The sequence below is a fragment of the Tenrec ecaudatus genome, chromosome 2 (assembly GCF_050624435.1).
Source record: "Tenrec ecaudatus isolate mTenEca1 chromosome 2, mTenEca1.hap1, whole genome shotgun sequence".
Taxonomy (NCBI): domain Eukaryota; kingdom Metazoa; phylum Chordata; class Mammalia; order Afrosoricida; family Tenrecidae; genus Tenrec; species Tenrec ecaudatus.
In genome coordinates, this window is record NC_134531.1 from 185,842,860 (window position 1) to 185,869,455 (window position 26,596).

General features: G+C 40.7%; 1 protein-coding gene across 5 annotated transcripts in view; it reads right to left on the reverse strand.

The window, feature by feature from the left end:
- The window catches only part of FBXW11 (F-box and WD repeat domain containing 11), a 135,513-nt gene that overhangs the window by 98,473 nt on the left and 10,444 nt on the right, over positions 1–26,596 (reverse strand). For 2 of the 5 annotated variants that reach the window (XM_075541944.1, XM_075541946.1), the window contains exon 2: positions 26,070–26,244. The exons of the other annotated variants lie outside the window; for them this stretch is intronic. The gene's annotated coding sequence lies outside the window, so the exon portion shown is untranslated. The remainder of the gene's footprint in view (positions 1–26,069; positions 26,245–26,596) is intronic. 5 annotated transcript variants of the gene reach the window in all.

Genomic DNA, 26,596 nt, shown 5'->3' on the forward strand with positions numbered 1-26,596 from the left:
AAAGAAACTGATGAACGAGAAAAAATAATCATTTTCCAATTTCCCTACCTCTCTAATGATATGATTTATATAAAATATGTAAAACAAATAAAATTTTCAAAGTAGTCATTTCAAAATACTAATCATTTTACATGTGATTTTTTTCTTTTTTTAAATTAATAAATCTTTTTATTGGGGCTCATACAACTCTTATCACAATCCATACATACATTAGTTGAGCAAAGCACCCTTATACATCGTTGCACTCGTCATTCTCAAAATTCGCCTTCTACTTGGGTTCCTGGAATCAGCTCGGTTTCCTTTTTTTTTTTTCCCTTCCCCTCCCCTCCCTCCTCACTCCCCCATTCCCCCTGTTCCCTTAATAGTTTAAAATTTTATCTTATCTTACACTGCCCGGCGTCTCCCCTCACCCACCTCCCCACTGCCCATCTCCCAAAGAGGAGGTTACACATAGATCTCCAAGATCGGTTCTCCCTTTCTACACCCCCTTCCCTCCTGGTGTCGCCACTCCCACCGCTGGTGTTGAGGGGTTCGTCCATCCTAGATTCCCTGTGTTTCCAGATCCCTACCGCACCGCTGTACATCCTCTGGTATAACCAGGTCCGCAAGGTAGAATTGGGGTCATGATAATTGGGAGGGAAGGAAGCATTCAGGGAGGAAGGTTTTGAGTTTCATTGTTGTTACACTGCACCCTGAGTGACTCATCTCCTCCCCATTATCCCTCTGCAAGGGATGTCCAGCTGTCTACAGATGGGCATTGGGTCCCCATCACGCATTACCCCTCATTCACGGTGATGTGATTCCCTCCACCACCACCACCCCGCCTTTGTTGTTTGAGATCTGGTCTCCTCTGCCCTTCATGATCACCCATGTTGGTGTGCTGCTTCCGTGTGGGCTTTGTTGCTTCTGGGCTAGATGGCCGCCTGTTTGCTTTCAAGCCTTTAAGTCCCCAGATGCTATATCTCTCAGTAGCCGGGCACCATCAGCCTTCTTCACCACACTTGCTTATGCACATCTTCAGCATTTATGTGAGGAAGGTGATCACCCAATGATTGTTTATGCTCCTTGGTGTCTGCTAGATGGTCCATTCAACACCTTGTATTCGCTTAGGCCGTGTGCTTCTTCTCTGTGGGCTTTGTTGCTTCTGAGCTAGATGGCCGCTTGTTTGCCTTCAAGCCTTTAAGACCCAAGATGCTATATCTTTTTGATAGCCGGGCACCATCAGCTTTCTTCACCACGTTTGCTTACACACACGTCTGTCTTCAGTGATCATGTCAGGTAGGTGGGTATCATGCAATGACCGTTTAGCAGGGCGAGGTGCTATTATATTGGGGGAGTATGCGTGAGGAGGCCCAATGTGCTTTTTAAAGCTAGCTGTTGAACTTATAAAGTTGAAAACAAATCCACTGACATCTACTCAATTCTGACTTCTAACAACCCTAATAAATGATTTTCTAGGCTGTGAGCAGCTAGTGTGTTGGTACCATTGGCTTTGCAGTTACCAAGCAGTCCAGCACTCACCCAACACAGCCATTAGGGCTCCTGCAATAAAGAAACCATATTTAAAATTATAGTTTGATGGTCTGATTTCTAAGATTTTTATCTTTATATTCTATGGAAGATACACTGAGTATGGAGACTAATACCAGAGTTTATTAAAGATCTAACTACTTTTAAATATCTCATTAGAATAATCCTACACAATAGGTATTGAATACTTTCCCCATTATTTGAGATGAGAAATGCAAGCTGAACTATATGAAGTAATTTACTATCCACAGTCACAGCATGACGGCGTACTGGGCTGGAGCTGGGATTTAAAGCTAGGGCCGAGACCAGTCACTCTTCACCAAAATAGAAAATAGGAAGAGCCTGATCCTGAATATTCAAGCTAGTACATGCCTGGCACAACTGTCACATTTTAGTAAACAGAAGTCTCAGCTATCAAGGTCATCCTAGGACTAGGACCCTTCAATATCCAGACTAATGTTATCTATTTGGTAAGACTAAAAACCAAACCAAACCAAAAGCACTGCCGTCAAGTCAGTTCTGACTCAAAAGGATTAGAACTGTCCTACTTTTGTATTCAATTATTTTGGAGCTAAGTGATAGCCACGGCGCTGGAAAATAGAAGATGTCTCTCTAGGAAATAAAACCATCTTTTAATGAAGAAGTCTGTCCCTGCTGGTCTAAGCAAGGTTTTTCTGAAACCCTGAAAAACTCTCTATTTAATTGATTCTGACTCAGAGACCCGAAAGGCCCAAGAAATGATTAGACACGAATCCAATTAGAAGATAATGGATTAAAAATTAAAATTCCATATGCATCAACCCCAAAACATGAAAACGCAGCTAGGACCACAGCAATAATTGATTCTTGAAGTTTCCCCATTTTAAATATAGAGACCTATTTGGAACTCCATCTTGACCATTCTAAAATTACTATCATCTGTCCTTCTTTAATTGAATAATATGATTCCTTCAGATTAACTATAAAGACAATGAAGACTATTCTCTTTTTAAAACTAACAGTGTTCTATCATTATACTTTGGGACCACAAACTGTTAAAATATGTCTGAATAACTTAATCTGAACCTATGGCTTGAAAAAAAAAGTCAATTTTAACAAATACTTATCAACCTACTTATTAAAACTAAAAGCAATACAGCCCAACACTGTTTCTGACACACTACATATTTTATTATGAGGCTTCGTCTCGGAATCAAGAGAAACCGAGGAGGATCACAATGGAGACACTGAAGAGAAACTTCCTTGGTAGGTCCCCTCATAGAGACCCTATAGGACAGCGTATAACTGCCCTGCCCCAGGAGTCTCCGAGACTGTAACTGGTTACAGGAGTAGAAAGCCCCATCTTTCTCCCTCGGGGGCTTCAAAATGCCAACCTTACATGTGGCCACATTATCCCCATCAGGGCACTCCCTATGAGTCAGTATTGACTCAATGACAGTGAATTTGGGTTCTTTTTGCAAGTGCCAGGGCCAATGAGTGGTTAACTGCAAGGTCAGCAGTTTGAAACTCAGAGGTTTTCTACTCTTGAAAAGATGAAGTCTCGGAAACTTACAGGCGCAGTTCTAGCCTATGCTATAGGGTCACTATGAATCAGAATCAAGTCAATGACAGTGAGTTTGGTTTTGGTGTGATCAAGGAAAATGAGCGTGACACAATGGGTTAGGCATTGGTATAATAAGCAAAAGGTCAATAGTTCAAATCTAGCTGTTCCACGGGAGGAAGATAAAGCTTCCTGTTTCCAGACAATCTCTGGAACTCTATACAGGGTCGTTATGAGTTAGAACTGACTTGATGGTACTGGTTTGGTTTGCTTTGGTTTGGTTGGAAGGGGGGTTGTGGCCAAGGAAAATCATATTAGCCAAGAAAAGTTCATTGAATTTATAAATTTTGTCATAGGTATTATGCAATTGGGAAAAAAATATTAGGCCAATGAATTGAGGGAAATTAAATCAGTAAAGTCAAGATGAATAGCGGAGTTTGGCATTTCTTAATGTAGGAACTTTCAAATCACAAGCGAAACGTTATAGACATCTTGACTCCTGACCGTCTGGCTTAAAGGAGACTCCATAAAAGGTTAACTTCCTTCTCTGAGATTGTTTTGAACTTCCTACCCTGATTCTTCTCAAAGTATTAGTGGTGTGGCAGTTACATAACCTCCTGTCAACTTGTGAAGGGGTGGAGTATAGCCTGTTAATCAGGTCGCAGCTTGATGATCTCATTTGGAAGGCACAAATGGGGTTAAATAGATCACTGGAAGGCAGATATAGGCTCACCCCCCTGTGAGATATCCATGCTGACAAAACACATGCAAATATGCTAGTGCCCTGGAGCTGGAGGAGCCATGTGGAGACCCCTGGCAGCAATGAGATGCTTCCGCTTTCACTGGATCCAAAAGATTTTTCTACCCACTGACCTGTGATCTTCCTGCATTTGGTGTCATTGCATGGCTGCATAAGTCTAAAGTGGAATTTACAGACTACTATCAACATATGGAGTAATATCAGACTTACAGACTTGATCTGGACTGGGCTGGGTGTTTTCTTAATGTACAATTGCTCTTTGATAGAAAGTTCTCTCGTACACACGAGTGTTTCTAAATTTGTTTCTTTAGTCAACCCAGACTAACACAGGGGTTTTTGTTTGTTTGTTTGTTTGTTTGTTTGTTTGTTTGTTTGAATCTACCCAAAAGATTCTACCTCTTAGTTGCATGGTGCCTAGGGTCTTAAACACTTGCAAGTGGTCAATAAGGAATAGGAGGAGAATTTGGAATGTGTGGCTAATTGCCTCCATGAACAACTGCCTCCTCTGCCATGAGACAGAACTGGCTAGTGCCCACATTTTGATCAAAGAGTCCATAGAAGAAACCTGATCCAAAGGGATAGGTAGATGCAAAACAGAATTTCAAATTCTCATGGATGCTACACTTTCTAGAGAAAATGAGGACAATAAGCCCTAAAACTGTTGCCCTGAGATAGTCTTCAAACCCTAAATCAAATATATACCTGAAGTAGTCATCAACCTATAGTTCAGCTCTACTAGTTAAAAAAAATCTGCCTTGAGCATTACGCTATTTTGAGCACCATGTGCACGTACACAACCTGACAATAACTCTACAGATGAGACAGGAACTTTGGGTGACAGTGTTTGACATTAATGAGGAATGACTCAGACAAGGAGGCCGAGAATGGCTGCACAACTTGAAGAAGTCTTCGCTGTCACTACACTGTCCATGTTGAAACTACGGAATTAGCCTATGTTGTTTGAAAAAGCAAAAACAATGAAAGATTCTTAGCAAGAATTTGGGGGAGATACTATTCAAAAGTTAGTTTTTGTTAATCATCTCTCTAATGTCACACTGATTTAGAATCTGTCTTAACACATAGCCTTCAACGTATTGTTGGGTTTGCTTTTCGTTTCCTTTAAAGCAGCTCCCATAAAATTATTAGCAGACTCTTCTAAGTCCTTTCAGGAGTTGCTCTGGTGGCATAGTGGTTACATGTTGGGTTGCTAACTGCCAGGTCAGCAATTCAAAAACTACCAGCCACCCTGAAGGAGACAGGGCTTTCTGTTCCCATAAAGAGCTATAGTCTCGAAAACTCACAGGGGCAGTTCTACCCTGTCCCATAGGGTCACTGTGAGTCTGAAACAATTCAATGGCAGTGAGTTTGGTTTGGAGGTTTTCTAACTCCCATCATATCAAGCAAGCACTGAAATAACCAAGTTTACTGGTTCAAATAGTTCCATACAACAACAAAAATGTATAGTGTCTTTTATCTACATTAGAAAAGCAATTAAGCCTTAGTCTCTCCTCCAAGAAGAAATCTTGAGACTGTGCAATCAAAGAGCAGACACGTGCACACACATTGACTTGACTCACTCAGAGCAGGAGGCAGACATAAACCAGCAAGGATGAGCAGGAGGCAGTCAGAGGAAAACAAGAAAATGACATTCCCAGCAGAACACATAACATAAGCAAAGCCAAAGAGCTATAAAATGTCCCATCCTATGTAAGAATCGGCAATTAATTCAACATTAGTAAAGTCTTATCTGTGAGACAAGGAAAACGTAGAGAGAGGGGGGCCCAGAGATTTCTCCTACACTGTCCTATGGCACTTGGGACTTCATCTGTTAGGACAGCAACTCTTAAACTGTGTGTTCTAGACTACCTATAGGTAGTTAATCCTCCCAGGTATGCCATTCTATTTTTTAACATCCATAAGATTTGTTTCTGCAACTCAGTATATGTACAATTTCAACATTACTTGTCAGGGAAACGAAAGCGTCAGGGCATGCAGTGCACAAGACAGAGGTGGGGCCAGTTCTCAGACTGAGAGGTAAGGAGTAAATGAAAGCCAAGTCAATTCAAGTCCGTATCAGAGGAAGATCCCAGAATATGTGGTAAGTCACTGCCACAACCAGGGACGAGAGTGATAAATAATCCAATTATAAGGATGGAAGTTAATATTACACAAACCATGAATGTTTTCATAAATACTGTAAAATTATTCTTAATAACTCAGAAGGTTTTAAATCTTTAAATTCCTTCAAGTAAGAGATCAAGTACTTTAATGTATATTCCAGCCACTACTGGGTGCAGTGATAAGCTGCTAGTAGGCTGTTTTCAGCAGAGAAGAACCTTTGAGAGCTGGAGTGAAGCATGATTTGATAAGAAGTGAGAAGGTTACATATCTTGGGACCTTACAAGACTTTCTCCATACTTGTTCGACGACCAACGGATATTTCTTTCAGTTTTGATATAAAGCTTACAAGGGCCTGTGCTTAACCTTCAGAAGTACATGTCTAAAACCAATTCACTTTCGTAATCCATTTAGCTCCTTATTTTCACCCATCTAACTTCCACCATGTCCTACCGATAGCAAAGAAAACAAAGAGCTTCATAATGAAAGGGGGTTAGGTAGACTAAAAGGTCTATTCTATAATAATTAAGGAACCCTAGTAGTACAGTCAGGTAAGCATAGGGCTACTACTAACTGCAAAGTCAGCGGTTCAAATCCACCAGCCGCACCACAGGAAGAAGATGAGGGAGGCTGCTCCCACAAGGCTCAGTCTTGGAAACCCTATGCAGGGGCCAGATGAGTTCAAATCAACTGAACAGCAGTGAAGTTCTATGGTAACCAGTGGCAACACTACTCCACATGGGCCTTGTAGCTAGAGTGAGGTTTCAGTCCTGAGGAGTCACATAGCACAGTGGTTCTCAACCTTTCTGATGCCGCCGCAACCCTTTTGTACAGTTCCTCATGTGATGGAGACCCCCAACCATAACATTATTTCCGTTGATACTTCATAAACTGTAATGTTGCTACTGTTGTGAATCATCATGTAAATATCTGATATGCAGGATTTATTTTCATTGTTACAAATTGAACATACAACAGTGATTAATCACAAAAACAATATGTAATTATATATTGTGAAATAATTCCAACTACAAATAAATTTTGTCTTGAAGCACAGTATAGCATCGGTGACAGTCTTCACACCAGGTACTCGTATGTGGGTGACCCGCCTGGAGATGGCTAGAGGAGCGGTGTCTCAGTTCTTACATATGTTTTCTTAAGCGACCCCTTTAAAAGGGTCATTCGACACCCAGGTTGAGAACCGTGTTTGTAGCAGTAGGCTCAGTAGAGTACATAACCCTGGCTATCTACATGAACGTGGGCTTGAGAGCTCTAGTCTCTGAATGGAGCATATGAACTCACCTCCAGCAGCATTTAAAATGTCAGGCCAAATTATAAACTGTCCGATTCTACCTGATTTCTCAGACTGTTGGTTTTCAAGAAGCAGTAGTATTTGTAATGAAAAGCAGGGCCACAAAGCCTTAGAAGAGGCTCCTAAGATTTAAAAGTAGGATTCTAGGTTTGAAGGGAGCCTATAAAGAGAGTGTGCACTCTCACAGCACCACTGCTTTAAACTAAGAATCATTGTAATGCAGGAGTCAAGTTGTAGAATAAAAGTTAATCCACAATTTAAAGGCATTTTCCAAGGCCTTTTCAACAGTGGAATATTGGTCCTCTGCCTTAATATGTAAGAACATGACCTTTTCCATATCGTGGAGTTTTATTATAATAGAATGACAGCAAATATGTGACACGGGAGGTACTTCAAAGCATTACAAAAGAATTTCAGTATCTTTCGATTCCATTTTCCAACAAACTTTTTGAAGCCCTTTGTAAAACCTAGAAAGCTGACACTTTAATTCCTAGCAACAGTATTTTAAGAACAGATATTTAATGGACAGAGAAAACACACCGCAGGATATTTTTCGGGCCGGATTATATTTTAAGGAGAAAAATGGGCAGTGAGAAGGGGAGAGAAAAAAGGGATGAAAAGAGTGAAGACAACTGAATTTTATTATCTGTCAGCTTTTAAAGATTTAAACACAATGAAACAGTAGTGGAAAAGTCAGAGCCCAAAACTCCCATAGACCCTCTTACATTTGTCCCCTTAATGTTTAGACAATTATCACACCTTAAATGACAATCCACGAGAACCAAAGTCTAACTAAATTAAAATGGACCTTCATGGTCCTTCTCTGGAAAGAGGATAAAAGCTAATTTTTCTTTCTAAAATTTTATTCATCCATATTCTCTGATTTTTCTTTCCCCTCAGTAGAGACCTGCTTAGTGCCACTGAGTAGCTTCCCACCAGGAGTGGCCCTGTCTACATGTCGCAGAATCCCACACTGGCTGCTTCTGCACCATCCTCACCCCCCCCCCTTCCTGTGCTGCTGCCGTTACAGCTATGTGTCAATCCGTCCCCTCAAGGGCCTTCCTTTTTCACTGACTCTGCATTGAACACCAAGAGGAAACAATTGTGTAATATTTTAAAGCTGCCTTGTGTAATTCTCAATGAGACTTATCTTGCCTACTTATCTACAGTATCTTAACTACTTAGAGCAATTAGAAACAAATTATTTCCCCCAGATTAATGTTGAGTCCATCTTAATGATCTCTAGCATTAAAATGTATTTTAAAATACTAACCACTAGAAAGAGGTATTACCCCGTGACCCTCAGAAACATCAGTGAATATCAAAATGTTAACACTTATTCCTGAGGGAATCCTTAATCCAGTTCACCACTACAATTTAGAATTTTAAAATGTCACCAGTTTTGTGGTTTTTGTGTTTCAGAGTGTGATGAATTAGACATATTGGGGGGGGGGGTTGTAGAACCTATTCTAAGCAGCATCATAAAGAACAGGAAGTAACAAAAGAATCTATTTCCAGCACAGCGACATGGGTACGCAGTCTGCCAGGACCACTTGGAGATTCAGTTGCCTTTCTCCAAGAGAAACAGATTCCTGTAGCAAGTTCCAGGTGAGAGCAGACTGAGCCCACCCCTAATGGATTCTTATCCACAACCCCAAAACACCTCTGAAATTAGTTCCATCTGGCCTTTTTTCAACTAGCTTATGAGTCCAGTTAGAAATATTCCTCAGAACTGAGGAAGGCCACTATGAATTTAATATCATTTCATTAAAAATGATAAGTGGTATCTAAGTTTACCACCACCACCTCCCCACCCAAAAAAGGAAAAACCAGGAGGACAGTTTCTTGAGGGCCTCTGTGTATGGGCTTTAGCTATTGTACTCTTTGGCCTCCTTCCACAGAGGCATCCTCCTAACTGTACAGAGATGCAAACAGGATCAGAGGCCTTGAGTAACTTGCCAGATGTCAAAAATGGCAAAACTGCAATTCCATCTTGTTTCAAAATCCCCACTTTCTTCCCTAAACTACACTGCCTGTTACTTCCTTTGCCTGACATTAAACTCCTGAAGGAGTAAGTTCCTGTACTTTATTTTCAAATATTATCTACTTGCCCTTCATCTACATTACTGACTGGAGCATAATCGGGTGCAAATTTACAACAGAGAGTCTGAAGCCTTGAGAACCGTGCACAGGCCTTGACTCGGCAGTTCCACTTGTAGGAACTTACACTGCAGTAAAACAAAGATACGCCCAGAAAATACAGCCAGAGATGTTCTTCATAGCATTGCTCAGACAAGCAAAGGAAAACTATGCTCAACACTAGGGAATGGTTAAACACGTTACAGATCGCTCTTAAGACAGAATGCTACGTGAACAGAAAACCCTGTGGTAGGAGGGTACTTAAAGAAGTTTACAATATACAAAGTGTGCAACAAGAAGCATTAAGTAAATGAAAACACAAATCAAGACTATATTATGATCCCATTCTTATTTAACCACTTTAAATCTATATACATATATAGTACCTACAACTAAATACAAGAGAGCTTTTAAAAATCTTCATCTTGTTGACTGCCATCTTTTTTCAAATACAATATTCAAGCTTCTCGATCCTAAAATCAAAACCAACACCTCAAAGCTGTTAACTCCAACTCGCAGCGACCCTGTAGGGCAGAGTACAATTGCCCTGCAAGGGTTTCTGAAGTTGTAAATGTTCATGGAAGCAGAATGTCATCATTTCATCCCACAGAGCACATGGTATGTTCAAACAACCAGCTTTTTAGTTGGCACTCAAGCACTTCAGCCACTGCGTCACCAGAGCACCTTTCTAATCTTAATTAGTTGTTCCACAGTGGCATTTTTCCGTTACCTGTGGACCGGGTCACCTTGTCCCTCAATTCTAGGGCACCCTCCCCCCCTTCAATAAAGCTGAAAGAAGAAGCTGGGTCAAGGACACTAGCCCAATCTCACTCCAATGCTTGTAACATCTAGACAGCTTAACTGAGGGTACCCAGGCAAAAAGCTCTTAAGAAATGGTGCTCTGTCTAAGAAATAGTAAGTTATCGATCCCTTACTGAAGGACTAAGTTGCTCACTCACTGCCATCCAGTCAATACTGACTCATAGCGACCCTATAGGACAGGGCAGACAGGGCAGAACTAACTGCCCTGTGAGTTTCCGAGGTTGAAACTGTTTACAGGACAGAAAGGCCCATCTCCCTTCCAAGGAGCAGCTGACAATTTCACACGGTCAATCTTACGGATCACAGCCCCAACGGTAACCACTACACCGCCTCTCAATGTTTGACAAGCCAGTCCCAAGATGCATGACGCCTGAGAGGACTTCCAGAAGACAGAACGAAAAACCCACATGCTTTTATAGACGTCGCCCTCACACCCACCAAGGCCCCTGTCACAATCCTCAGTCCTTTCTGGGTCCTTCTACCTCCCCTCACACGTTCAAAAACTCGCACTAGAAAAAGGTGTCTGCACAAGATTTGATTGCCCTACTATGTTCTACAAGCCAAAATCCTTAACCCTACTTTCACAGAAGGCATCGGTTCTCAACCTGTGGGTCTCGACCCCTTGGGAGGCGGTTGAACGACCCTTTCACAGGGGTTGCCCGATTCATAACAGTAGCAAAGTGACAGTTATGAAGTAGCAATGAAAATTTTTATGGTTGGGGGGTCACCACAACATAAGCAACTGTATTAAAGGGTCGCAGCATTACGAAGGTTGAGAACCACTGATAAAAAGGATAGCAAAGTTTACTGTATTCATGAGAGGAAGAACGCACAAAAAAAACAAAAACTTCTTTTCCTTGGAAATTATATCACTTTCAAGAACATGTCTTGAAGAGTAGTATATTTTAACTCAATTAGACCATATCATAATGCTAACTTTTTCATTTTAAACTGTACATTCATTCAGTTTACTGAAAATGATCCTAAATTCTTCAAAATTCCTCAATAAATACAAGAATTCTCAAAACCCAAATATTCTGATATCAAAATTTTTGTCTACAAATTAAGCTATACTATTTAATGATTCGCGGAAGGGAAAAGAGGTGGCTAAATTCCTGACGACCTAAAAATATTTTTAATGCAGTTTCACTGTTTCAAGAGTATTACTACTTAAAGAGAACTAACAGTACTTAGAAAAATCCACTCTAGACTTACTACTTCCCAAAACTCCCAAAGCTTCAGCCATCGAGCATGCTCTGCCCCGTCTTATAATGCACTCTGAAGAATACCTTTCTAGGAAAGCTAGTCCTTGCTTCTTCTTAACGGTTTGAATTTAAACTGAATTTTAAACAAACCTTGTGGTATTTTCTAAACTGTGCATCTCTTGAACATATACGTTTCAGAGGCGCCTGTCCCAAATAAACATATTCCAAGTTGGTAGAGTCTCAGCTTTAAATTTTTATACACAAACACAGAGATTTTTAAAACTGCGGCCATCAAAATGTTCTCCCTCACTTAGGAGCTAGCATTAAAAAGTGTGTCAAAACTTCTAGAGCAGCGGCTCTCCACCCTCCTCCTGCCGCAGCCCTTTCCTACAGTGCCTCATGTGGCGGGGACCCCCAGCCATAACATGATTTTCGTTGCTACTTCACCACTGTCACTTTGTTCCTGTGATGAATCGGGCGACCCCTGTGAAAGGGTCGTTCCACCCCCACAGGTTGAGAAGCGCTGCTCTAGCTAGTCACAGTTCACCATCCGTCAATTAGATGAACGGTGAAACTCATGCTGACTTGTCTTTCTCATGGGGTCCATTGTTTCATCCCCGAAACTGACCGGGGTCTCAAATGAAAAGGTGCTGTGTGTTTGACAGGTCGTTGTGCCTACGAACATGGGTCTGTCCTTCGGTCAGGGATCAGGGTCTCCTTACTAAGGGATTCCTACTGTTTGTGCACAGTAAAGGTGCCTTTGATGTTCTTGATAGTTACTGTATCCTCAAGGCACTGACTGGGTACCAGGAGGTACACCACTTGATGCCTGAGGTCAGTGAATTCTGGGGCAGTGTCTATGGTTTTAAAGTATTATTCTCTATCTCAGCTCCTCTAAATCTCCAGTGTGGTACTTTTGGTACACGCTTCCTTGAAACCACCTGGACTCAACAGTAGATCATTACTGCTGAATACATGTAAAAGAGTCAACAATCTATGTTTACAAACGTTTTTTGTATTTGTACATGCAAAATACGGAGAGAATACACTATTCAAGAATTTCTGACACAAAGGGTGGAGAAATCATGATGTAAAAGGCCTCGTATAAATTTAAGAGATAGGGGACTGCTCATCAACTTCTTTATCAAAACTTCTGTTCAACGTCACTGTTTTAAGCTTCATGAATGAGCAGCATATATGCAATTAGCCAAGATGTTCCACAAAGCACAGAAAATAGATGTCAACATCCTAATAAATATCTCATTAGCTCTGGGAGAATACAAAATTCAAAGGACAACAAGGAGGCCAATTTCCTGGGGACATTCCTGCTGCCTCTGAGAAGGGAAGAGAACCAATCAAGGCTCTAACATAACAGAAATAAAGTTATCAGGGTTGAGAGGGATGTCGGCAGGGTGGTATTACTTTTACTTTGAAAACAGTCTAATTCAATAACCAAAATCTAGTCCATAAACCTCAAAGTGCATTGTAAAATTGTACTTACTGGGTTTAACTGGGTGTTTTATTTCCTAAATAATTTATAAGAACTAAGCAATTGGTCAAGCAATTTACCAATTTACAATGATATGTTTTCTGGTCCTGACAGTGCCTCCATACAACTAACCAAGCAAGCCAAGCCCACTGGACTAACTGGAAGCTAACTACCGCATCTTTCTGCTGCTGAGCTGGTAGTGGGTTTGAACCATCAGCCTTTCAGTAACAGCTGACACCATGACCACTGCCTCATCATCAGGGTTCTTCCCTCTACCCAGGAGCTTAATCTTGAATAAGTGACGTTCACAAAAGTCAGCATGTCGAAAAAATGTTTGATTATGAGACTATAGAAGGCTATAATGTTATAGTTTTAAGGAGTTTATGGTGGACATTTGTCTTGGGTCACATCTCCCAATCACAGTAATTGATTCATCAAAGTTGAATCCCACAAACAATGAAACCCTCCCCGCTGAACTCGAATAATAAAAAGGCGCAACGCTGAGCCTCCTTCTGCCACCATGCTCTCACAGGGAGAGCATGGAGCTACCTACCTGTGGGTTCTTCAAAGTATAAATTCTCTTTTCTCAGCTCACTTGAGATTCCTGCCACTTTGAACTGGGAAAATCTAACAAATCTTACCTACAGGAGCACTTTGAAAAGTTTGTGGAAAAATGGAATTAAAGGATAGTGAAACGTTTTCACAAATGTGTCAAAGCCCCTCATATTCATATAAATTAGGTTAAATTCAATAATAGTGCCCAGCATTCCTGAGGTCATATCAAACAGCATTACGTGCTTGAAGCATTCTTACCTTTCTATTTACTTTCTTACGAAGTCATTTCATTCTACTGCTAAATAAAAATGCTCAAAGTTGAATAAGCTAAAAATATCTCACCCATGCTTTTAAAAAAAGAGAAAAAAACTACAAGGATAAACTAATCAAAACTCTAAAGAGAATGGCAGAAGGCAGAATAGAATTTCAAAAAAACTAGAGTCCTGATTTTCCAAAGGGTTCTGAAACCCAGTATTAATAAACCTGATCCATATGTTTAAAGGTGCACTATTGCAACTAAGCAATGAGACTATCGAGTAAACATGAAATAAGTAATCATATAGTATAGGAAGGAATACATTCATCACCTAAGATTACAGCACCCCTTCAAGCACAGCCTAAACTTACTCTATATATTTTGTATATAGTTTACTCCTGATTGCGTTTTATTTTCCTAGAGTAATTTACCTTCATCTCATTATCCCTTCCCTTCATCTTATTATTCCACTAATTTTATTCATAACTTTCCATGTAAGGTGTGCGCTGGTAGCGTAGTGCTTTACAAAATGAGTTGCGAACCATACTCAGCAGTTCAAGCCTATCAGTGACTCCAGGGGAGAAAGATGAGGCTTTCTACTCTCATAAAGATTTACAGCCTCAAAAACCTAGAGGCAGTTCTCTGCCCAACTGGGTCGCAACAAGTCGGAATCGATGCGATGGCAGTGGGCTTGGGTTTTGGGTATCTTACATTTTATGTGCAACTGTCGTCGCTCTTTTTTCTTTTTCTTTTTAAAAGTAAAGTAAGGTTTAAAGTGAGGACACCATCCTTGGTAAAGTGGAGGGAAAGCAAAAAGGAGGAAGGCCCTCAGGAGATGGAATGACTCCGTGGCTGCCAAAAAGGCTCAGGCACACGAACACTTCTATGGATGGCAAAGGACTGAGCACTGTTTTGCACTGTTTCAGTCTGTTGTGCACAGTGTCACTATGCGTTGGAAGTGATTCAATGGCACCTAACAACAACAAATTTTAAATATATACAACAATAGTGAACGTGATTATCATATCTCTGGACTGAGAAAAACAAAAGAGGGGTAGGGGCGGAGACAAACAGGAAACAGTTGGTGGAAAAAAACTACAGACTTAAGATATTAAATACAAATATAACCCCCTTGTGAATCTCAACCTAATCCACAAAAGGTAAAAACAAAACTACAGACCTAATATTCTAATAATGATTGTCAGGTTCATAAAACATGTCATTGGCAAAAATGACAAACACATATGGGCATTCCTGCAGCCAAGCTAGCTATAAATAAATAGTACAATTCTGAACTCAAAAAATCCACAAGAACTAGAAGTACTCTATTTCTTCAGAGATCCCTTACTTGGAAAGGATGGCAACTACAACACAGGAAAGTACAATGGAACAGGAGAACATATGCTTATTTTTACATTGTTTTTCTTTTCAATACAGGCAGAAACACATTCAAGCAGAAACCAACAAATGTCTACATTCATTACTAGTTAACAAGAAACCCAAAGGCAAATCAAATATAGTAACACTTTGGTTGTGGAATAGCTCCAAGCTCAAACTTTCCACTATTCAAACAGCGATGTCAAGAAAAATCTGCTCATCTAAGACCCAGAACAAAACCATACCCAAGGTAAATTGGGGGGTTGTGGGGGACACGCATGGGGTGGAGACCCAATGCCCATCTGTAGACAATTGGACAGCCCCTCACAGAGGGGTCGCAGGGAAGAGATGAGCCAGTCAGGGTGCAGTATAGCACCGATGAAACACACAACTTTCCTCTAGTACTTTGGTGCTTCCTTCCCCCCACTATCATGACCTCAATTCTACCTTAAAAATCGGATTAGACAACAGCATGCACACTGCTACAGATAAGAGGGAATCCAGGATAGATAAACCCCTCAGGGCCAACAATGAGAGTAGAGATCCCAGGAGAATTAGAGGAGGGTGGGGGAAGAAAGGGGGATTCGATCACAAGGATCAATCTAGAACACCCCCCAGGGGGATGAATAATGGAAAAGTGGGTGAGGGGCGAGGGAGGACAATTAAGATATGGAAAAAATAATTATAACTTATCAAGGGTTCCTTAGGGAGGGTGGGCGGGAGAGGGAGGGAAGGAGAAGAAATGGGTAGCTGCTATCAGGGGCTCAAGTGAGAAGAGAATGCTTTGAAAATGATGGCGGCATATGTGCAAATGTGCTTGACACACTAGATAAATGTAATGGATTGTGATAAGAGATGTTGAACCCCCAATAAAAATATTTTTTAAAAGACAGAAAAATCTGCTCAAGTGTTCATAACTTTGCTCGATAGTAAACCAAAAATTAAACTTGGAAAGACCTACACAAACCAAATACAAGTGACACTCTCACTCAGACATTTGGTGCTTGTGTTAGTGCATTAAAACATTCCTCACTGTGCTTTATTTGCTTAAATTACCATAACCATGGCTCCAAAGAAAGTCAGCAATATCAGCAGGAGAAAACTGAAAATTATGACAGAGTTAAAGAAAGAAATCACTGCACAATTTGAATCAGATGGCCGCTTGTCTGATTTGGCAGCTGAATAAAGCATGGCCAAATAGACATTATCAACATTAAAAAAAATGTGATTAAAGCAACTAATGTAGCAAAAGGTGTGGAAATGTTAACCACCTAAAAAAGAACTATGTAAAAGGTTGAAAAGCTACTATTAATCCTGACAACATGATGGCAGTGAATCACTGAAAAATAGCTAACACAGCAAATCTGTGGTTTCTTTCAGTTTTTAGAGTATATACAGTCTTCTGATACAAGAGTGTAATGCCCATCTCTTCTCCCAAATGTATTCCTTCACTCAACTCAGCAAACTTAAGAGGAGATGGAGACCACATTCTAGCTAAGGAGCTCACAGTCTAGTGACAAAAACAACACTTTTATCAATTACAATTATGTTCGCAACTGTAAGGAAAACAACTAGATATTCTAAGAGTATAGCAGGAAACCTATCTGGTGGGGCAGTGAGGGGACCCGGCCATATCCCTGAGGAAGTGATGCTGGGATTCGGCTAAAAGAGAAGCAGAGGTCAAGTGGGTAAGAACAGAGTGAGAGGTAAAGCCTCTTTGATAACAAAGATAACTTGATAGTAACTGATAACACTTGTTAAGACCCTAAGGCAGGACCAGTTTTGTGGAATGAATTGTGTTGTAGCCTCTAAAATGCATCAATCTGCCTGAGACAAGATTCTCGGTCCTTTGGAAGCTATGCAATGATATAATCATCTCCCATGATTCGGTCTGATGTGATCCACAATCAGTTGTAAAGAGATTAGGATGGGATGCAGCACCTTTCTCAAGTCACATCCCCGGTGGGGTAATAAGAAAGATGTGGCCTACATCATGGGGTGTGGCCTATATCATCTCTTCTCTTACAAGAGTTAATTAAGAGAGAGAGCGCGAGAGAAGCTAGTAGAAAGAGTAAGCCAACAACAAAAGAGTACCATCAAGAAAGAAAAGCAAGGAACAGCTCACTTCCTTTTGACCTGAGATTCTTGCCCTGAGAACCTCCTAGACTCAAGGAAAGATTGATGCCAAACCACATGAAGATCTCCCAGAAGTTTAAAAAGACATGGACCTTTCCTCCATAGCTGACAGATACAGTCATCTGAAACATCTGAGTAAAGAGAAGGCAATGCCCAGCCACAGCCAATTGCGCACTCTCTCACCCTGGTTATTTCGTTCTCCCACCACACCCCATGCTGAGTGTACCCAGTTGTAGAATCACAAAGTAGAACTACCACCAATCTATACATTTCCCTGTCTTCACAAATGAAATACAAATAATTACAAACAAAAGATGTTCACTAGCACTTAAATACATTAGGGGTTGGTTTGTTTCCATTGTTTATAACCCTAAAATGGAGAACATAGAACTTTCCTACGGGGACTCCAACCTACCATATGATAGTCATATAAACAAAAACAAAGAGGGGGTAAAACCCTTGACTACATAAACCACAAGCTCTTTAAAATGGACTCACCACCCCTATGCCAACCATTCCAGCTCTTAGAATTTACTCCCAAGATAATACGCAAGGATGGGCTAAAGACTAAGCTTTAAGAATGAACAATTTAGCTTTGTTCATCATTGCTATCAGTTAAAAAACAAATCCCTAATAAACCAACCAACCAGCTGTACATTTACACAATGGTCCTAATTTGTAAACAAATATTCAAACCCACTGCTACTGCACAGATTCCAGTTCATGGCAGTCCTTATAAGGCAGAGGAAAACTGCTCCATAGGGTTTCCAAGACTATAAATACTTATAGGGGGCAGATAACCTCATCTTTCTCCCATATGGCAACTCAAACACTCACTGTCATCTATTGAGACTCAGAGTGACCCTGTAGGACAGGGTAGAACTGTCCCTTTTGAGTCCCTGAGAGTGTTAACTCTTCACAGAAGTAGAAAGCCTCATCTTTCTCCCATGAGACACTGACAGTTTCGAGCTGCTGACTCTGCAGTTACCAGCCCAACCCATAATCCATTTTGTTGCCAGGGCTCCTGCACTTGAAAAGCTCCATAATTCAAAGGAAATGGATTCAAAGGAGTCATGATACAAACATCCCCTTTGTGTACAACGTTCAGAAATAAAGCTAACTCTTAAACAGTGCCAACAATGCATGAAACTATCTACCGTCTTCCAAAAGTGAGCAACAGATACAAAAACTGGTTAGCTTCCAGGGTCCATGTTTGAATGCAAAGCTTGTCAGCAGCAGACCTCTGTCTGAGAAGACCGTGGCTTACTTTCATATGAACACACACACACACACTCAACATCTCCCAGTATCATTCATCCCTACATTTAAACTGTCTCATTCCTCCTCGACATACCATCTGTCACTACCTGCCATTTCGTCTCTGGAATATTCCAACAGTCTCCCTTCTCCAATGTCTCCTGCTTTAAAGCATCCTCCCATCTGACTGGCAGGCACAGATCTTGCTCAAACACTCTCATAAACCCCTCCCCTTTCAAAGCTTCCTACCACCTTCACCCTCCTCCAACCCCTGCAAGGATCATAAGCACAAAAGCTTATAGGGCCTTCTAGAGAAAGTGAAGACAGTCTATTCTTCCTCTTTCCATTCCTCCTCCTTTCTTAAGAACTTTGTCCTTAGATAGAGGCTGCCCTTTTGGTCTCACATTGCTCATCACTCTAAGGAGTGCCCACCTCACTAGTGTTGCTCTTCCTCTTACAGACCAGTCAACTGTTGGGCTGAAAACTGGGAAACTGGGATTGAGTTCTGTTCCAGACCCAAGGACACAGTGATGAAGGGCAGTCTCAGGGGCCACCCATCTCTCTGCGACCCGGTACTACTGTGTCTTTTATGACGCTGAGTTTTGTTTCACGTTTCTCTCTAAACAGGACTCTCTAATGCAAACCCTTTCAGAGTAGCAAATGCAACTCTCTTAGTTTCTAAAGATTATTCTCCACTAAAAGGAACCCGAGCTACTTGGAGAACTAGCTGGCTCCTGAATTGCAGACTAGTACAAGGACATCCTGTGCTAAAAAAGCAAAGAATCATGCAAACACTCATGGAAGCATTGACACTGAAAGGCATTTGACAAGATCCAACACCCATTCCTGATAAAAGCACTCAACAAAAAAGGAACAGAAAGGAAATTTCTCAGCACATTAAAGGTCATAAATAAAAAACACAGGCAACATCTTACGCAATGAGGAAAAACTCCACTAAGAAGTCAAGACCAGAAATAAGGAAGAAAAAAGAAAATTAAAAGAGACTACGGAGATAACCAAATATAAAGAGTGTACTTTGTTTGGATCCTGGTTTGTTTATTGTAATTTACTAAAGGAGGGCTATAAAAGATATTTTTAGACAACGGGAAATTTAAATTAATATTTGATATCGTATTACAGAACTAATTTAATTTTCTGAGCTGTGAAAGCAACATGCTTACATGGCTTTATGTAAAAATGCATGTGACTACATGTATGTAGTTATATACATATGTATGGTTGGTTTGCATTATGTGATTTTTATATACATGTGTGTTTGTGTGATCTTAAAAATTTGTGGAAATATTCCATAATCTTTTAATTTCATTTTTTTCCGTAACCATGTTGAAGCCCCTTGTGTATGCACGTACAAACACACACATATGGGAAGAAGGACGGCCCTTATTTAGGATACATGTTGAAATACTTAGGGATGAAGTATCATGCTATTTGCAACTCACTTTCAAATTATTTAACAACAACGAAAGAGGAAACATATAATGGGGGACTGAAGAGGGGGCAAGAAAGGATCAGCTAAGGCAAAATGCTAGTCACTGATTAACGCTAGGTGGAGGGTAGACACAGACATTTGATGTACTACGGGGTTTGTTTCCTACTTTGTATACATAAAATCTTTTATGTTAAAAAAATAGGGAAAAAAGAACAACATAACCATCCGCTTAAAATTCAGACCACAACATATATCCCACATATTCAAGTATAAGCTGGCCCAATTATCAGCCAACGCACTGAATTTTACCACAAAAACTGCATTAAAAGAATGCTGGAAAACTTGACTTATACACGAGTATATACGGTACTAACATGAGTGAAGACATGAATGACTGAAGCACAAAGGTCTGCCTCATAGCATTACATTGAATAGCAAAGACTGGAAATAACATTTCTGCTTTTGGTCAGGTCTAGTTACAGAAACTATGGCACACTTGTACACTAAATCTGCTTAATTATCTACCTAAAACGCATGAGCCCTCTTTGGGAACTGATATGCAAGATCAGCAAATTAGAGTTTATATTTTAAGTGCAGAACTTTGTGTATCGTACGCACACATGCACCCACAAGAAAGGCTATAGGCTAGAGCTACAGGGAATGGAAGGTTTCCTTTTTTAACTGCATACTCCTTTGTACCTAGGAATTCTGTAACAGATGTGTGTAACTACTTGAAAATGTATTTTGCTAAGTAAGTACTGATTGTTGCTATTTAATTAACTGTTCATGTTACAGTGAAGTTGCTGCTTATCTGGGGAGGCCAAGTCTAAAGTTAGTGTATACAAGGTAAAAATGTGTCTTTAAAAGCCTCTAAGGAGGGACGGAGGGTGGGAGAGCGGGGAAATAAGCTAATACCACTGGCTCAAGTAGAAAGAAAATGTTTTTAAAATGATGGTGGCACCATCTGAACAAATATGCTTGACACCATAAATGGATGTATGGATTGTGATAAGAGCTATAAGAGCCTCCAATAAAGTGATTAAAAAGAAAGAAGACTCCTCTAAGACTACGGCCCTGTAGAGACCAGCTTACTCCATCTCAATCATTCCGACACTGCTCATTTTTACTGCAGCACAGTTGCATCAGTTGATAACTAGATCAAATAGTTGGCTTGTGTTCAGGCTTAATGTCCCAACATTTAAAATGTGCATGTTTAAAATAACTATAACTGCACTCATCACAGCTAGAAGAGAAGCATTCAGGAACTGAGACAAGTTGAGAGGAAAGCAGATTGCCACTTTCCATCTCACACTAACTCCCTGTTCCTGTCCGTGTTCCAGAACCTCCACTGTTAGGTTATTTTTCTCTTTTTTGTTGTTGTCAGATATATAGAGCAGAATTTGTGTAAATGTACCTAAGATGTGAAATGAAACAGTGAGTTTTAAAAACACATTTCAAAACCTGTGCCTTTGTTAATTAGCCAGCAAACCATTAGAGGAGAAAAAAACCATACCTCAAATAGAATGTGCTGATTAAATGAGATTAAGAATTACACGGCTGTAACAAAACTCCCAAGTCACAAGAAAAAGGAAAGTGGTAATAACCCCTATCGATCATTATTCCAAAATCTCAGGTTCTGACCTCAGGTATAACCCATAGCTACCTGTTGGTATTCCCATATACCAATGTACTCAAAACAAACAAACTCACTGCCATCAAGTTGATTCCAGCTCACAATGTGCCCCTACAGGACAGGGTGGAACTGCCTCCGTGGGTTCCCACAACTTAATCTTGTCGGGACTAAAAAGCGTTGTCTTTTTCCTGCAGAGTAGTGGGTGGTTTCCCACGACTAACTTCATGGCCAGTGGCCCAATGCATAGCCCACAACGCCTATACCAACATATATATTCTTTAAATCTATACTCTGGGTAATCTAGTAATACTACTAAAGTCAGTTGTTACCCCTGAAGCTAAATACCCCGGAATCTTTCTTAAGGGCTTGAAGGCAAACAAGCGACCACCTAGCTTAGAAGCAACAAAGACCACAGAGAAGAAGTGTACACAAGCCTGTGTGAGCACGAGGTGTTGAAGGGACACCAAAGGGCAAAAAACAGCATTGTGTGATCACCTTCCCCATATAAACGCTGAAGACAAATGTGTGCATAAGTAAGTGTGGTGAAGAAGGCTGATGGTGCCCGGCTATCGAGAGATATAGCATGTAGGGTCTTAAAAGCTTGAAAGTAAACAAGCAGCCATCTAGCCCAGAAGCAACAAAGCCCACATGGAAGTAGCACACCAACATGTGTGATCATGAAGGGCCAAGGGGACCAGGTTTCAAGCACCAAAGGCGGGGGGGAGGGGGGGAATCATATCATGAATGAGGGGAGCATGTGATGGAGACCCAATGCCCATCTGTAGACAACTGGACATCCCTTGAAGAGGGGTAGTGGGGAGATGAGTCACTCTGGGTTCAGTGTAGCAATAAGGAAACTACAGCCTTCCTTTAGTTCTTAAACGCTTCCTCCCCCCAACTATCTGGTCCCAATTCCACCTTGCAAACCTGGCTAGACCACAGGATGCACAGCGGTACAGATGGGAACTGGAAACACTGGGAATCCAGGGCAGATGAACCCCTCAGGATCAACAGTGAGAGTGGCGCTACTGGGAGGGAAGGGGGGTTAGAAAGGGGAACCGATCACAAGAATCTACATATAACCTCCTCTCTGAGGGATGGGCAACAGAAAAGTGGGTGAAGGGAGACGCCGGACAGTGTAAGTTAATAATTTATAAATTATTAAGGATTCTGGAGGGGGGAGTGGTAGGCAGGGGGAGGGGGAAAAGGAAAATGAGGAGCTGATTCCAGGAACCCAATCAGAAAGCAAATTTTGAGAACGATGAGGGCAACGAATGTGTAAGTATGTTTTACACTAGCCTCATTTCCTCTAATTAAAAAGTTTAACAAAATGAAAAAAGTGTGCTTTACACAATTGATGTATATATGGACTATGATAAGAGTTGTATGAGCCCCAATAAAGTGATTTAAAAAAAATATCAATAAACACAAGCTTATTATAAAAAATGCACCATACAAGAGTGAAGCCATTAACTACATGTGGCTATGTAAATTTAAATTAAGTAAAATTAAAAATTCATTTCTTTAATCAGAGAAGCCACATTTCAAAAGAACCACCTACGGCTAGCAGCCACCATACTGAAGAGCACTGCCCGTGTACATCTCCATCACTACAAGAAGTTCTGTGGGACAGAGCTGCTCTGGAGGCTTGCCTTAGCACTGTGAGGCCTATTGGGAAACAGTCTGATAGATAAGCCCTCTGGCAAATACAAAACTTGAGACTAGACCAGGGGTTGGTAAACTGCAGCTTGCAAGTCATATGGCTCTGAAGTAAAATTGAAAAACGTTAAAAATATATCAGAGACAATGGTGGTTTCATTTGTTTGTAAAAATATATTTATGGTTCTCAAATAATTTTAAAATTATTTGACAAGACTCTCCCTTCTCAAAAGGTTGCCAACCCCTGGGCTAAACTATTTGTTTTCTGAAGTAGGTAAGACACAACACTTATTAACTGTTTTCATTTTCTTTACAATAATTCCTTGAAATAAAAATATGGTTTTAGTCTTTAGAATTTCTGCCCTCCTATTAGATGGTGCAAATATTTAACTAAATCATTTAGTTGCTAACCTAAAGCCTGGCAGTTCAAACCTACCCAGAGGCATGTTGGGGCATAGGTCTGTTGACTTATTTGCACAAAAGTCATCATTCAAAACCCTACAAAGCACAGTTCTACGGACAGAATCACCATCAGTCAAGATCAAGATCAACCAGACAGCAACTGATTTATTACAAGATGAGGCACTACACCAGTGACACCATGGTTGGGGGTTGAGGGGGGGGACGCTCAGACTATTCACTGGGGACAAAAAGCAGATACCTTTATCTTGATTTGTGGGCTATAATACAAAAGTTCTTCATTGCAGGGGTAAACTGAGTGATTCTTTTTCTGAAAGGGGGGCAGAAACCAAAGGCAGTTAGCACACAGATTAGAAGCCTGTTTTCTGCAGTCAGAACTGCCTGGGTTCGTAACACCTTAATCCAGGACAAACCCAGTATCTTTGTCCCATAGTAGATATGTGACCTAGTCTACGTCTTCAGTGTGCTCAGCTAGGAAGTGGAAATAATTCTACCAGTCTCACTGGGTCACTGTGGGGATGAATGCATATATAAAGTACCTAGAATAAAGTTAGCCGTTACTACCATCAGCCTTTACTGCTGCTGCCTCTGCCATCGCCACCACCCAGACTAGCCTTCAGATGACAGGTGTGAAAAATGCTCACCCAGGATATTTCCAAATGGAAAGGTACTAAGCTAACTCAAGGGTCAAAAATCAGAGTAGTAAAGTCTGGTTTGTTTGTTTTAATTAAGCTTAAAGGAAGTGAATAATCTGAATAACTAAAGAAAGTCCTGTTTTCAAAAGGAGTTGATTGAGTCTTACAGATAGGGATGATAATTTTTTTTAATTTAAGTCTACAGTATGAGCTACTGAGTTATACATATAACCAATATAAACTAAGGAGGAACTGAGAAGATACAGGTTTGAGTTCACTAGGCCAAACAATACTTCTCTATAGTAGAATGTACATTTTAACATTTCAATGCAATGCCTCTTCTTTTTTTTTTTTGCATTGCCTCTTCTATAATTAAATTACCTTTACGTTCACTTGATAATCTGACTAAAGATCTTATGTTTCAAGTAGGCAGAGTACCTGACCTGATTAACATACCATGCCAAACATTAGCCCAGTATGTGTTCTTTGAGCAGAAACGCTATTCGTTAGCTGCATCTCATTCTTCAGATAGGCACGCAAGCTTCAGCACACTTAAAACATGGAAAGCGCCATAACTTTGGGAACACCCAGACCCAAGCTTGCGGCGGTCTCTGTCACTTACTAACTGTATGACCCTGCCTACTTGCACGACCGTAAATGCTTCTGAGCTTCATTTGACTTATGTGTAAAAGTGCAGGTAAAGCATTGGGCCAGCTAAATAATATAAGTGCCGACCACCAAACAAAGCCAGTGTCATCAAGGAGATTCCACGCTAACAGCCCTACGTGACTGAGTAGAACCAATGCCCCTGGGGTTTCCGAGGCTGTAACCCATTATAGAAACAGGCTGCCCATCTTTCTCCACCTCTAGAGCTGGTTGGTGAAAGCAGCCAACCTTCTGGTTGGCAGCCGAGCACTTTAATCACTGTGCCAGGAAATTAGCAGATGCTTAATAAACAGGTATTACATTTAGGAATCCTTCCTGAGAAGCCTCGTGTCCTAAGAATTAAAGACTACTACTTACAAGATACCCTACTGTACTGCCATCAAGTTTGATTCTGATTCACACTGACCCTATGTAGCAGGGGTCCTCCAACCGCAGCCCGCCGAGGCTATCAATCCAGGCCACCGGGTGTTTTTGCCATTTTGTTTTTTACTTCAAAATAAGAGATGCGCAGTGTGCATAGGAATTTGTTCATAGTTTTTTTTAAACTATAGTCCGGCCCTCCAACGGGTCTGAGGGACAGTGAACTGGCCCCCTGTTTAAAAAGTTTGAGGACCCCTGCTATATAGGGTTTCCAAGGTGGTAAGTCTTTATCATAGTAGACAGTCTCATCTTTCTCCCATGGAGTGGCTAGTGGGTTTGAACTGCCAGCCTTGTAGTTAGCAGTCCAACACTTACTCACAGCACTAGGGTTCTACATGATAGCTACAAAATATATTTTGACCAAATAAGAATAATTTTTGTAATGATATTTCAAAAATTACCATTTGCTTTCCAAACTCTTTAAGGTATTCCACAAACAAAATAATCCTTGTCTACTGCATTCCCACTTAGCTATGATTATAAACCATTTGAAGCTTCAATAAAAATAACTGCACTTCTTATAGGAAACGAAGTTTTTATTAGCAATTCTGTCATGTACACCTTCACAGTCAAACTAGGCACAACTATCTAACATTTCTTTTTTTCCCTATGAATGGAAAAAGAAGTAACGAATTTGTTTAAGTTGCTTTTGGTTAGCTGAAAGCAAAACAATACAGGGCAATTGCTTACCTGGAAAATATTTTGTACTTCAGATCCACCAATCCAGAATGCATGGGGGGAGGGGAGGAATTCCCCTTCAGACTAGTCTGAGAATAGACAGCAAGCAGTCAAGCATCTTCCAAGATTCTTTCCGTTTACTGTATCCAATTTTCTTCCACAAAATCCCAAACATGCACTTCGGCAACTGTTGAAAGACAGAAAGCAATCCATACACCCACCATGGCACCAGCGGCAAAGGACAGCCACCAAGTTCTGGAAGGGCTGATGGAGTGGTGGATCTGAGGCACCGAAAGTTACAACCCAAGTCAGCTATTTGGCCTACAAGATCTGTGACAACATTCCTTACCAGTGTGTTGACAGAAGGTACAAGAAAAACCACATGGCAAAGAATGAAGCATCACTAATCCTAGTTACTCATTTATGACGAACAACCTGAGAGCCACTATAAACAAACACTCTACTATGCATGTAAGCTGTCCCAGATCATTCAGTTCCATATCCATTAAACCACAATAAACTTCCCTATCCAATTTCTA